We start from the raw sequence: 14,244 nt of genomic DNA on the forward strand, positions 1-14,244 counted from the left end.
CAACACTGAGGTAGAATACCCAGCAAGATAAACAGTAGTTGAACACGTAAAACATATGTGCTTCTCTAAGACACCTTAGTTCCAAACACGCTAGGCTGAAGCACATCAACACAGAACGTGCCAAACCTCAATCCCAGTAAAGCTGAAAACGAGCATAACCTCCTCTCTGACTACGTCGGTGGCAACATTGTGCTTCCGCACTAAAAAAGAAGAACTGAATATAGCTGCTAGGATAAGTTCACGTGGCTATTAGGCTGTCAAGTTGTTTTTTGTTTCCTACAAAGCAAGGAAAACAGAATGACTTATAAATACTAAAGACAGACCCTACCATGCATATAAGAACTAGGAAAAGAAAGCATCACATTTTGGAATCTTTGACCTTATTCGTTGTTGTTGCTGTTCCTCCTGAGAGACCTCAAGATTTGCCAGCTATATCTCATAGTACAGAAACATTAAATTACTTTTAAGTTGACATGAAGGCCACCCATAAACCCCCTAGAGAAAATTTAAGACAGTCCTGGAGCCATCAGTGAGTATATGGCTCCACAGGGTTAGGAATTAGAGACAAGAAACTTCTCTCTGGTGGGTCATACAGGATGGTTTGTTTCAAGACCGTTATGGTGAACCCCAAATTAATCCTTCTGACAGTTCCTTTCTGACAGCAACAGTCAAATTACCCGTGGTAATTCGGCAACAAGCGCTACAGACTTTAATGGCAAGTGGGTGGCCTTTAAACGGGGATTCCAAACCTTGGTAGGACGGAGAATTCTTTGGGCCAGAGGCTGTCATGTGTACAGCAGAACGTGTCGCAGCACCCTGGGCCTCTACTCACTAGATGCCAGTAGCACACGCACCCCTCCCCCACTGTCCTAATTAAAAGGGTCTCTAGATATGGGGCAGGGCTGGGTGCAAAACTGCTCAACAGAGAACCACTGTTTAAGGGCAAGCAGCAACTGGAACTCTGGGTGGGAAGCCTCTCACTGCCCCACTCTAGCTAATATGTTCGATCATGAAATGAGTTAATGTGAGTTAAAAATAGCGTTTGGACTATAAATTTACATAACACAATTATCAAGACTAGGAAAGACTATACCGTATTGTTATCTCAAGGGCTTTACACACAATGAACTTTTTTCAATTAGATACATCTCTAAATCAACCTGTTTAAAAATAAACCTTTTGGGGCGCCTGGGTGGCTCAGTCGGTTGAGCATCTGACTTCGGCTCAGGCCATGATCTCACGGCTTGTGAGTTCGAGCCCCGTGTCAGGCTCTGTGCTGACAGCTCAGAGCCTGGAGCCTGCCTCGGATTCTGTGTCTCCCTCTCTCTCTGCCCCTCCCCTGCTCGTGCTCTGTCTCTCTCTGTCTCAAAAATAAATAAAACATTAAAAAAATAAAAATAAAAAAATTAGTAAATAAACCTTTTAATTCAAATATAACCCATATATAATACAGGACTGCCACTTCAGAATTACAAAGTATTTGCAATGCTTTTCCAGTCTGAATAACCAACGCAAGAGTATCTTCACTGCTCACCTGACAGTTCAAACACAACTTTCTCATTACCTTAAAAGAAAACAATCTTTTAATAAACTTACCCTTAATGAATATTGCTGAAATCATAAAGAGATCTATCCTGTAGAAATGCCAAAGGACACCACTTTATTTGGCATAGATATCTACTTTCCCTCTAACCAATAATCCAATTAAGTCATCGTTCTCACATTGCCATCCATCCATCTGTCCAAAGATTTACTGAACATTTACTATAAATCAGGGATTGCTGCTAAAACTGAATAATACACGAGCTCAAACTCCACCTCCTGAGACGTGTAGAGGCTAAAGAAACAGACAGATGGGAACGCAGGGATTTATAATACAATACAGACCGGCAAGGTTTCAGAGCGGGAGCAAACCGGAGCTGAATCTTGTAAAGTGAGAGGAGCAAAGCAGAGCATCACGGTTTTAATATGCTGGCACAGAGAAGGTATTTTAAAAGCATGACACAGAAACCAGAAGTCATAGAGGAAAAGGATTAATAAACCGGGTGACATAAAAAATATTAACTTCCGTGTAATAAATTATATGGCATAAACAATGATATAAAGCAAATGACAAAATGGGATGTGACTGGCAAATGAGAAATGTTTGAGATGACAACTGCTAATACACAAAGAACTTTTCATCGTGGTTTGAATCATTCTTGTAACTGAATTTTCACAAAACCTATCATCCTGTTTCAATGAAAGAGGTTCTCTGCATCTCCACGACCTTTTATTTTTTAAGTTATTTGGAAGAAATGTACAAGAGCAAATGACTTACTTGCACAGCCCTTGGTACTGAAATCAAACATTCCCTGTACAATAGGCTGGCCAGTGTCACTCTATAGGGAGAAACCTAAAGTTAAATAAGGTATTTGCTCATTTAACAGAATCAAGATTAAGTCTCAAAAAGGGGAAGCCGAGACGTTTTATCACAATACAAATATAATGACACAGAAGTTATTTAATTGAATTCTTTATTAAACTGGTTATGTTTAGGGCAGTGCCCTTAAGAAACTAAGAGTAATTACTCATCTGGGAGAAAAAAATTCAGTCCTGGCATTTAGCACAACCATACACAAAAAATTGCAGATTACTGAAGAGTGAAAGGTAAAACTGAAATTCTTAGAAGGAAAGAAAACATTTCCATGGCCACAGAAAAGGCAAAATTTTCTGGAACCCAACACAAAAGCCCTAAGGATAAATTGGACTACATTAAAATTAGGAATTTATGCTCATCAAAAGACACTATTAAGAGGAGAAAAAAAAAAAAGGCAAGGAGTGAGTGGAAGAAAGTATCTGTAAAACATGCATGCAACAAAGGATTCTCATCCAGAATGCTAGAAGGACTTCTACAAATAAGAGACCGATAACAGATAAACGGGCCAAAGACTTGAAGAGACAACTCACAAATGGCCAGGAGACACATGATAAGGCCTTCAACTTTGTCAGTCAATGTCAAAATGCAAATCAACACCACGGTGCACCCCCCACATTCCACTATCAGGATGGGAAGCACCTGGACCTTTCCTCTGCTGGGAGTAAAAGTGTAAATGAATACAGTCACTTAAACGACGGGCAGTAGGAACTAAACCTATGATCTAGCAAGTCCATACTTAGGTCTAAGCCCATCAAAAATACCTACATATGTCCAACCAAAGACATGTCTTCACATTGCACTTCCGTTAGCCAAACCTAGAAACAGTCCATCCCTGGGAGAATGGGTGTACAGGCAATAAGAATAAACCCCCTACTGTTACACACAACCACATCAATAAACCTCACAAATATACTGCTGAGTGGAACAAGTCAGTCACAAAATAAAATACAATGAGTGATTCCACGTAAAATATAAAAACAGGCAAGATGAATCTACTGTGGTTATCTTTGAGGTGGGATAATAATCAATGGGGGCATGAAACAGGCTTGTGGGGGGCTGGCATATTCTGCTTCTTGATCTTGGTGTTGGTTGCACAGTTGGAGACTGAAAATTTATCAAGCTGTGCAATTAAGAACAGCGCACATTTCTGTAGACACATCACATTTCAATAACCAGTTAAAAAAAAAAAAACCCACTGAGAGAGGACTTCACATTTTTCCTAAGCTCAGTGCTCCAACTAGAGGACCCACGAAGAAGCCAGCTCCCTACACACTTCTATATACCGCTTTTCCTTCACTTCCCAGTTTTATTCCTTCAGACAGATGCCCGCCTTCCACATGCAATGCACGTCAGTAAAGTCACTGAGCACCTTGTATGTGCCAGTTAATGTGCTGGGCACTGAGGACAGCGACAGATCAGCCCTGGTTTGCTCGAGGACCTGACAAGCAGGAACCATGTCTGACCACATTCCTCTTGCCTTGGCATCTAGCACGACGTCTTCTACAGAGCAGGCCCTCCACAAACACTGACTGATCACGTACACCTACAAACAACTGGACCGCAAGGAGAGCTACAGGTAACACACTCGGAAATGACAAGAGTTCACAGGATCCGAAAGGCTGCCCCCGGCTTCGCTCAGCGCCCAGGGAGGAGAGCTGGTGGGGGCAGCCGGGAGGAGATACAGAGACTGGCGTCCCTGAAGAAGTGGCACAGGACTGTGGTCTGGAAAGGACGCTCCCAGCTGGGGACAAGAACACGGCGGGATAGGAACAGGGGGCAAGAGGCAGCACAAGGCCTGGCGGAAGGGAGGCTCCAGAGCATGTAAAGTCGTGCCTGACAGCTGGGGAAAGGGGTTGTGGGCAGGAGAAAAGCAAGCTTTCTTTTTCAGGAGGTCAGGGCAGAGCTCGGTGGTAGTATTTTCCAAAAGCTCCAAAGACCACGGCTGTTTTTCAAGGACTAGAAATCATGCACTGCACCAAGCTTATTATTTCACTGTGGACAGACGGGAAAAGGATGGGAAAAGACACACGATCAAATACACTTCTATTCCCCAGTTAACATTTACTTTCAGTTAATATGCAAGCATTTTAGGATACTTCAAAATTACAAGTTGTAACTCATAACTCTGATAAACAAAGCCATTTAATTCAATTCAATTCAAACTCCCCCTTCTTTTACTAAAATTAAAATGTGAGGAGAGCCTGGCGGGCTCAGTCAGTAAAGCATGTGACTCTCGGTCTCGGGGTTGTAAGTTGAAGCCCCATGTTGGGTGTAGAATTTACTTTACAAGATAAAATCTTTTTTGAAAAAATATGAGTTAATTCAAACTCTGGGCAAGCTAAGCATATTGAACTTCAATTTTCTCATTTGTAATGAGAAACTTAAAAACACATGACCCATAAGGAACCGCTTTTTGACTCTGATGTGGCAAATTTCCACCTGTGACAATTTTAGAAGCAAGAATTTGTGATGAGCATGTGAATTCTTTTACCTCCCACGGCCTGCAGGAGGCATCAAAAATCCCTTACTAAAATTATTCGCTGGTCATTTTTTCTACTGACTATGTCTAACTCACTGGACATTTAACATCCAGAAAAAGAGATGCTGAGTCAAAAACCCCAGAGTTTTGTTCTGTGCTGTGGGTAGCTGGTGAGATCATTTGTATTTCTTTCAGACCAACAGTAGCAAAGTCACTACCACGTGTACCCAAATGCATCACCCCGGGCTGCAATACTGTAGTAAAATAACACATGCTAATTTGTCTGGTCAGGAAACTGAAACGCGTGGGAGCTTGTGGGAGCCTGGGGATTTCAACAGCCCGTGATTCTGCAGATGCAGCTTTGTAAACCCCAAGTTTTTCCCGTAGCTGCTTTTGTAACAGTAATGCCAGCTACCCCCTTTCAGGCAAGCCCCTGCAGAATTCCAGAGGTGCTGTCTGACCACGATCGTGCTGAGGCACCGAGCTGAAGAATGATTAATCACAGATGAATTCGCTTTTTGTTTCTTTTCTGACATTTCCGAACCCTTTCTGATGTTTCAACTATCTGATGTCTGGCCATGTCATGCTACCAAAGCAGACTGCCTGAAGTCACTGTTTACTTTGGCCCCCATACAAGTCTGGATAAGAATTTAGTCAAAACACCTCTTTCGCATCACAGAATGGCCTTACGGCAGAACTCCGAGAGACAACACGAAGGAGTTTTAAACATTACACCTACCGTCATTTCTATTTACTCCAATTTTTACTTTTAAGGAAATCGAACAGTTTTAAAACGTATGGGAAGGGGTCACAGCTTTACAGGTAAACATTAAACAGTTCGGAAGCACGGGAAAACTCATTTAAAAAGTATTTAGAAAACAAACCAGACAGATTTAAACCAACAGCTCGATTTTTAAGAGCATATAAAATAATAATGTATGGCTGTATATGTATATAAACTATATAACATATCTATATAAGCTGTATAATGCATCTATAAAATAAACAAGCACAAGGCAGCAGCCGCGTTCCTGGTGGTTAGGCAGAGTGAAGAGAAAACCTGCTCAGGTGCTCACCCTCTGAGATTCCCTGCGCTCCAGAAAGTGACTCCTCCCTTCACCAAGCAGAGTTGTGCTCAGTCAGTTCCCTGCCCCTCACCAGCGGCAGGCTCAGGAACAGACAAGAGGCACAACTCCGAGAGGTAAAATGGGTGAAGTGGGCCAGGAGGCTTCCTGGTGAGAGACACAGACAACCGCACACACGTTGGGAGCACTGCTGTCACAGAAAACCAGAAAATCACAAGCGTGGGCAAGAACGTGGGGAAATCAGAACCTGTGTGCACAGCCGCCACGGAAAACAGCGTGGTGAGTCTTCAGAAAGTTACACCTAAAACTGCCATATCATCCAGCAATTCCACTTCTGGGAAGATACATAAAGGAACCGAAAGCAGAAACCCGAACAGGTATCTGCACACCCGTGTTTGTAGCAGCATTACTCACAATTGCCAAAAGGTGGGAACACCCCGAGCGTCCGTCAGCCGGTGAACGCATAAACATAATGTGGCATATGGGTACAATGGGGTGTTATTTGCCTTAAAAAGGAGGGAAATTCTTACACTTGCTACAACATGGAAGAACCGTGAGGACATCAAGCTAAGTTAAATAAGCCAGTCACGAAACGACAGACAGTGCAGGACTCCAGTCACAGGAGGCACCTAGCACAGTCAAATTCAGAGACCAAAGTAGAATGTGGTCACCAGGGGCTGTCAGGGAGGGAGCCGGGAGCTACTGTCTCACAGATACAGAGTGTCAGTTTTGCAAGCTGAGAAGAGTCCTGGAGATGGATGGTGGTGGTGGCTGCACAGCCACACGAACGTAACCTCTAGAACCTCTAGGACGTAACCTCTAAAACAGTACACTTCAGAATGGTTAAGATGGCCAATTTTGTTACATATATTTGACCACAATAAAAATATTTGTTAAGAAAAAGAGAGGCACAGGAGAAGACATAGCTCTTTTCTGATTCTAGCCACTACTAATGGCCTGTGATGCCCAAATGGGCAGCCCAAATGTCCTTCTGGGCACCACGAGAGAAGCAGAGCTGGAAGACAGGTGTCACTGAGCTCGGCGGCCAGAAAGCTCCACTCTCCCCGCCTACTGTGGCCGGAGGACTCCTCCAGGGAGAGACTCTTCTAGGTTGAAAACACAATTTCTGTTCATGTCAGCCAGCTCCTGAGCCCCCAAACTGGCACTGATTTATGCTACAACTATACCGAATCCCATGAACACGGCCATGATTATTACAACAGTTAATGTGAACACTAATATCAAGAAATTTCCTTTAATAATGACTATTTTCAGCTCTCATTCAATTTATCTGTGACTATCCTATGCCTTACTTCTATGACTATAGGCCCAGACAAAACACATCTTACTCTGGGGCGCCTAGGTGGCTCAGTCCATTGAGTGTCTGACTTTAGCTCAGGTCATGATCTCGAAGTTCGCGAGTTTGAGCCTTGTGTCAGGCTCTGTGCTGATGGCTCGGAGCCTGGAGCCTGCTTCAGACTCTGTGTCTCCCTCTCTCTCTGCCCCTCCCCTGCTCACACCCTATCTCTCTCAAAAACAAACAGTAAAAAAACAAACAAACAAACAAACAAACAAAAAAAACATGATCTTACCATGCAATGTTTTTGTAAATCAATCTTTTACACACACATACACACACACACGGAAAATCATAAGAATTCATTAAAAATGCATGTCAGAGAATGTGATGCACAAAAATAATAGTGCTATAAGCTACCCAACCACGCACACTCCGAGAGGAGAATTTACGGCAACGTGCTCCACTTACGTTAACTATGAAGACGGCCACGAGATGATTTTCATCTTGCAGTGTTCATCACTAGCAAGACAAGCAAAATCAAAACACATCATCATGTCAAGAAATGCGTTGTAGGCTCGAGTCAGGGTATTAAATGAAATGCCTTACAAAGATGAATTCACCTAGGCCAACTCGGCACATCTCTAGGTATGAACGCATATGGAAATGAAGTGACTTTGCCAAAACTCTCTCACACTGAGCCATCACAAACTTCTCAGATCAGTTCGGCTCAATTCAGGGTCAATTCTGAGCCTGCACAGCTCAACACAGAATGATTTCTATCTACATGGACATCTCCACCTCTAAGTGATCTCCATCCTACAACATGTGTTTCAGTCGTCTGCTACCGAGTACTAAACCACTCCAAATCTCAGTGGCTGAAAACCACACTAATTTATTATTCCTCGTGATTCTGTGAGTTGGCTCCAGCTCAGTCAGGGGGTTCTCACGTCGGTATCTCTTAGGCTCAATCAAGGTAGCGGCATGCAGCCAGAAGCTCGGCGGGGGCTGAAACCCCCGGGATGCTGCTGCCATCTCTGTCCAGCAGCAGTCGGCCCTTTTACATGCTGATGGCTGGCTCCACCGGCAGAGGAAGGGAAAGCTGCCAGCCCTCTTAAGGTGTGGGCCTCAAGCCCCCCGAGAGTTCGTTCCGTGGTATCCTGTTAGTGCAAGTCACAAGGCCAGTCCAATTGAGGGAAACAGAATCTACTTCTGATGGACGGAACAGCACGCACACACCAGGTGAGAGGAACTGACGACGGCACCCTTGGAAACCAGCTACCGAGCCACGGTCCTCCCTACACATGACGAGAAACTCGTCACTTCAGCATGCCTTCGTGAAAACCCATTACTCAATAAAAAGAGAGCAGGTAAAACCCGCTCTTCTGCGTACCCTGGACCTGCCGTTACATGCTTTCACTTGCTCTACTTCATATAATCGGTGTACTAGACGGTAAAGGCTGTAACTGAACAGGCCCAAATCTACTCGAGAAAAATCCAAATGAAACATTACTCTGGTCTCAGGTCCAGTTCGGTACCCCTGGGCGCCACTTCGCGCACTGTGCCATCTATGTGCTCCCTCGGCTGTAACCTCCATCAGGGCAGGGCATCCGCACCGTTTACAGCTGTATTCCCAGTGCCTGCAGGATCTACGACACTGCCCCTTCTCAGTGACCGAAAATACGCCTATTTGAAGATCTACTCCTTCTTTCTTTAATACCCAATAGAAAACACTTCTGTCGATTTTTCAGTGTGGCAAAAACACGCCGTTACTGATGCTTTAAACACTTAGCTATGCTTCAAGGAAGAAGATATACTTTTAACTACCATCGTAGTTATATGCTAAATTTACCCTCACTAAACCTTGAAAACGAGAGATTTTACAATAGTGTGCCATTCATTTTCTGTGAGTTATCTTTTGCTGGTGTCTAGTTCTGGGCCCTCAAATTGCAACGTGAACTATTCATGCCGGAACCGGCATCTACCTTGCGATTTTGAACAGCACATTTCTAATTGAGGATTCCCACTTTTATAAGCAGTTGTGCTATTTCTTCATAACTGAGAGTTCTCATTTGCTGAAAATATAATAAAATATCCTCTGGTGAAACGAAAATATCTATAAGTGGAACAAAATAGCCATTTTATTCTGCCCACAAACATCTGAGCTCAGACTTTTTCGGCCCTCAATGGACAAGGCCAAAATGAAGAGACACCCTGTGGCACAACACGGGACTGATTCCTGAGAGGTTCACCACTCTTAGCACCAACCCCAAGAGTTCAGTGCCACTTTCCTCCAAACAAAAGGCAAGTGTCCGCAATTCTACAAATTTCCATAAAGGGAGGCAGAACTGGTGTGAACTAGCATAAGCCTCTGCTTCTCCCCAGCATCTGAACTAAACTAAGAAGTCTGATTAATAGCACAAGCAGGCCACTTGGAAATTTGGGTGCCATTTATCAGCATATAAACACAGAACTTTGACAGGTCTCAACGAAAGCACAGGTAATGATTCTGTGCATGCTACCCAACTGGGAAGGTGCTATCTATCAGTGCAAGAAGATTCTACACTCAAGCTGAGATAAAAACACAATACATCCTGGGGTGCCTGGCTCGTTGTTGGTAGAACATACAACTCCTGACCTCAGGGTTGTGAGTTCAAGCCCCACACTGGGTGTAGAGCTTACTTAAAAACAACAACAACGATATGTCTCATTTCTACATCATTCCCATTTTACAGTTGCAAAAACCAAGACCAGCTATAGTTAAGCAACTTCTCCAAAGTGTTGCACATTCCTGTACCGCCACCTCCCTTCGATGCCAGAGTACCTAGCGGTATTCCATGATATCCAGTCATAGTCCGTTAGAACTGCCTGCGTGTCTTAACGAAGTTCTAACCTATTTGCTAAGCAGAAGCTATCCTATTCACACTCAGTAAACACTTGTGAAACAAATGAGGGAGTTTCTCACTATTCTACATGCTTCTCAACCCTCAGCACTAGTATTGCTTCTCATGAAGTCAATAAATGTCTACTTAAAGTTAAACATCTCCTGTGTGGCAGGCACTGTTAGGTACTTGCATACGTGACGAAGATAAACATCACGAGGGTCTCACGAGCATATGCACAGGAGACAGACTTGAATTTTGGAAAGAATTGTAGACTGCTAAGGGAGGAGGGGGTGGGGTGGCTGGGTGGTCAAGTCTAGCCTTAGTGTCCAGTACAGGTTATTGGAGCAAGTGACCGCTAGGCTGTGGAATGATGAATGAGGAGTTTGCAAGCATGGAGGATGGAGAGAGAGAGGGAGGGAGGGAGGGAGGGAGGGAGGGAGGGAGGGACAGAGAGAGAGAGAGAGAGAGAGAGAGAGAGAGAAAGAAACAAGAGATCAGTAAGGGTAAAGGGAACACCCAGCTGAAAGACTCCAGTCACTCAGCCTTAGACGTTCCAGGACCCAGATAACAAAGAGTAGATACGAACTTCTTCAATATGAGTGATTCTCACTTTAATAAACAGAAAAGAGCCAACTTTAAAATGAGAAGTAATCATTTTTCCAGTTCATTATTAGGCTGAGATGTGAAAAATTAATCTGGTGTGGTGGTTCTCAAGCTTGCCTTCACATTAGAATCCTCTGAGCATTAAAAAAACAATTGATGCCCATGGTTGAGCCCCAAATCTTAGAAGATAGGGCCCAAGTATCAGTATCTTTTTAAAGTTCCCCAGGTCATCCTATGGGGCATCTGAGTGGCTCAGTTGGTTGAGTGTCCGACTCTTGATTTTGGTTCAACTTATGATCCCAGGGTCAATGTGATCGAGCCCCACATCAGGATTTGTGCTAAGTGTGGAGCCTGCTTGAGATTCTCTCTCTCTCCTCTCTCTCTCTCTCTCTCTCTCTCTCTCTCTCTCTGCCCCTCTCCCCCATTGGAACGTGTGCACACGCTCTCTCTCAAAAAAAAAAATTTCGGGGCGCCTGGGTGGCGCAGTCGGTTAAGCATCCGACTTCAGCCAGGTCACGATCTCGCAGTCCGGGAGTTCGAGCCCCGCATCAGGCTCTGGGCTGATGGCTTAGAGCCTGGAGCCTGTTTCCGATTCTGTGTCTCCCTCTCTCTCTGCCCCTCCCCCATTCATGCTCTGTCTCTCTCTGTCCCAAAAATAAATAAACATTGAAAAAAAAAATTAAAAAAAAAAAAAAATTTCCACAGGTCACCCTGAAGTATAGCCAAATGGATGACAGCAACAACTCAAAAGCAAAGCAGCACTGAGCCTTGGTCTGGTCCTGAAATGACCCCTCACCTTCCCATGGGCTGACTTCCTGTCAATCAAATCTCAGCCTCAATATGACTCCTCAGAGTGGCCCGCCCTGACCCCAACTCTAAAGGAGCCACACCTAGTATGTGCCACATAACACAGTGCTTATTCCTGATGTCTGTCTTATTATCTTGCTGTAGGTGTTCCAACAGAATGGAAGTTCCTTGAGACTAGGGATCTTGCTGCATTTCCAGTAGGAGGTCAGGAAGTACTTTATGAATGAACAAATGAAGTAATAAGCCAGAGGACAGGTAGGCATGGGGTATCTCTCATGGAAATGGAATTTAAAAAATAATATCCTGAAGCTATAATTCTGAGAAATTTCGGTTGCATATGATTAAGCCAGACTGACCGAACGACACGGAAAACATTTTTTAATTCTTAGCTAAAAACTAGACAAGCCAGATGTCTGTTTCCAAGCAGAGCTCTACCTAAGAAGGAGACTGAAGAACACACAGTATTTACTCTGGACTGGAGTCAACAAAGGTGGGATTAAAAGTCTTCATGCAGAGGGAAGGGGGGATGAAAATATGGTCACCATTTCCATGAATAGCAAAAAAAGAAGAAATAGGTCAAAATATGGAGCAATTAAGATTTGAGCTTAGGCATGAGGAAAAACTCGCTGAGGGAAATCCTGCGACACTACAGCAGCCATTACAGATGAGAAGTAAAAGTGAAATTTCTGCGGGTCCCTGAGACTGGCAAAAAAAATGCTTCCATTTAGAAGGGTCGCGCACAAGTACACAGAGGAAGATGAATATCCAAGACGGCTAGAATTTTCTTCTGATTGTTATTATTGTGCTACAATATCTATAGTACCTGAGTCTCCTACCTGAGCTTCTTTAGATCTGGTACCACAAAAATGAGCTAGAAGGAAAAAATACTAGTAAGAACAGTACCAAGTAAGTATTTTTGGAAAGCAGAAATATGTCCATGCTTTTCCTTCTTCATAGAATATATGTTTAGGGGCATCTGGGTGGCTCGGTCAGTTAAGCATCCGACTTCAGCTCAGGTCATGATCTCGCGGTTAGTGGGTCTGAGCCCCACGTCAAGCTCTGTGCTGATGGCTCGGAGCCTGAGGCTTGGAGCCTGCCTCGCATTCTATGTCTCCCTCTCTTTCTGCCCCTCCCCTGCTTGTGCTCTGTCTCTCTCTCAAAAAATAAATAAACATTTAAAAAATTTTTAAAAAGAACATATGTTTGGACCTATCAACCAAATTAATAATGCAGGCATAAAGGAAATATGCGAATATTAAATTCACGAGTTACCTACGCTATACACTTAAATATGAGATGAAATGCCAGCAGAGTGCCTTGACCAGACTACCTGGGCTGTCAGCATAAAACCAGCAAGGTAATGTGTATCACCCTTCTTTCAAAGCCAGTTCTGTTAGATCCACAGCTTCTAACAATGGAAACATCCCTTCCCCATACCTTCTGTGCTTAACATCAACACTCTGGAACCACTTTTGTTTGTTCCCATATATAATCACCAAGTTTTACGGAGTATTCCTTTGTAGGGGGAGGGGGGGGCGGGGGGAGAGGGAGGGGAAATTTACGGGTTAACAAGATTTAAGAGATCTACCAACCAAACTGTACAGGCCTCGTCTGGGTTCAAAGTCAAACTGCGAAACAAACGGACACTGACTAGATACAGAAAGGTACTTAGAAATACCGTTAATATTTTTGAGGTGTGATGATGAGACTGCGTGTATTTTCAAAATGCTCTTGTCTTTTAGAAATACACACCATTGGGGCGCCTGGGTGGCGCAGTCGGTTAAGCGTCCGACTTCAGCCAGGTCACGATCTCGCGGTCTGTGAGTTCGAGCCCCGCGTCAGGCTCTGGGCTGATGGCTCAGAGCCTGGAGCCTGTTTCCGATTCTGTGTCTCCCTCTCTCTCTGCCCCTCCCCCGTTCATGCTCTGTCTCTCTCTGTCCCAAAAATAAATAAACGTTGAAAAAAAAAATTTAAAAAAAAAAGAAATACACACCATGAACAGGTGAAATGATGTTCTGGATTTGTTCCAAAATAATTCAAAAGATGATGGAGGAGGGAATGGGGAAGAAAGAACAGATGAAACAAGAGGCACTGATGGGCTGAAGCTGGATAATAGGTACACGGGGTTCAAGTACACTTTTCAATTTGGTTTATGTTTTAAAAATTTCCCTACCTTAAAAAAGTCATAACTTATATATTCGAATATGCTTTTTGATGTATAAATGCGCTGCACTTGGCTGGGAAAAGGGTTCCCAGCTGCCTAAATACCTCAGAGAAGCTTTCAAGTCATTCAGAGTCCTCTGGTTACCCATTTTTTATAGGACTAGGCCCTGGGCAAATCCTTACTTCTCTGCTCCTTCTCTTTGCTATGTGCTTCCCCATCAGCCCTACTCTACATCAGGCCACTTACCAAACCACTGGCCTGACCTGTTTTCATGTAAAATGCTTCCCATCTTCACCTAGATTACAAATTTTCAGAGGAAGATTCATGTTTACATCTTTTTGCCTCTTCAGAGCTTAAAGCAGTGTTCTAAGTAGAGCAAAGGTGTTCCGTTACTGCTTTTCAGGTGGGCAGGATATAGGGAGTCTGCTCCTTCACACTTCTCTGTACTTCCCAGAGTTTTTACACACAGTAGGCCACTAATCCTTAGGAAACATCAAAGAGTTTC

The 14,244-nt window shown here is 43.8% G+C and overlaps 1 protein-coding gene across 7 annotated transcripts in view; it reads right to left on the reverse strand.

Annotated features, from left to right (window-relative positions):
- The window catches only part of ATE1 (arginyltransferase 1), a 159,521-nt gene that overhangs the window by 67,272 nt on the left and 78,005 nt on the right, over positions 1-14,244 (reverse strand). The window lies entirely within an intron of this gene.

This window comes from Prionailurus bengalensis, chromosome D2, assembly GCF_016509475.1.
Source record: "Prionailurus bengalensis isolate Pbe53 chromosome D2, Fcat_Pben_1.1_paternal_pri, whole genome shotgun sequence".
NCBI classification, from domain to species: Eukaryota; Metazoa; Chordata; class Mammalia; order Carnivora; family Felidae; genus Prionailurus; species Prionailurus bengalensis.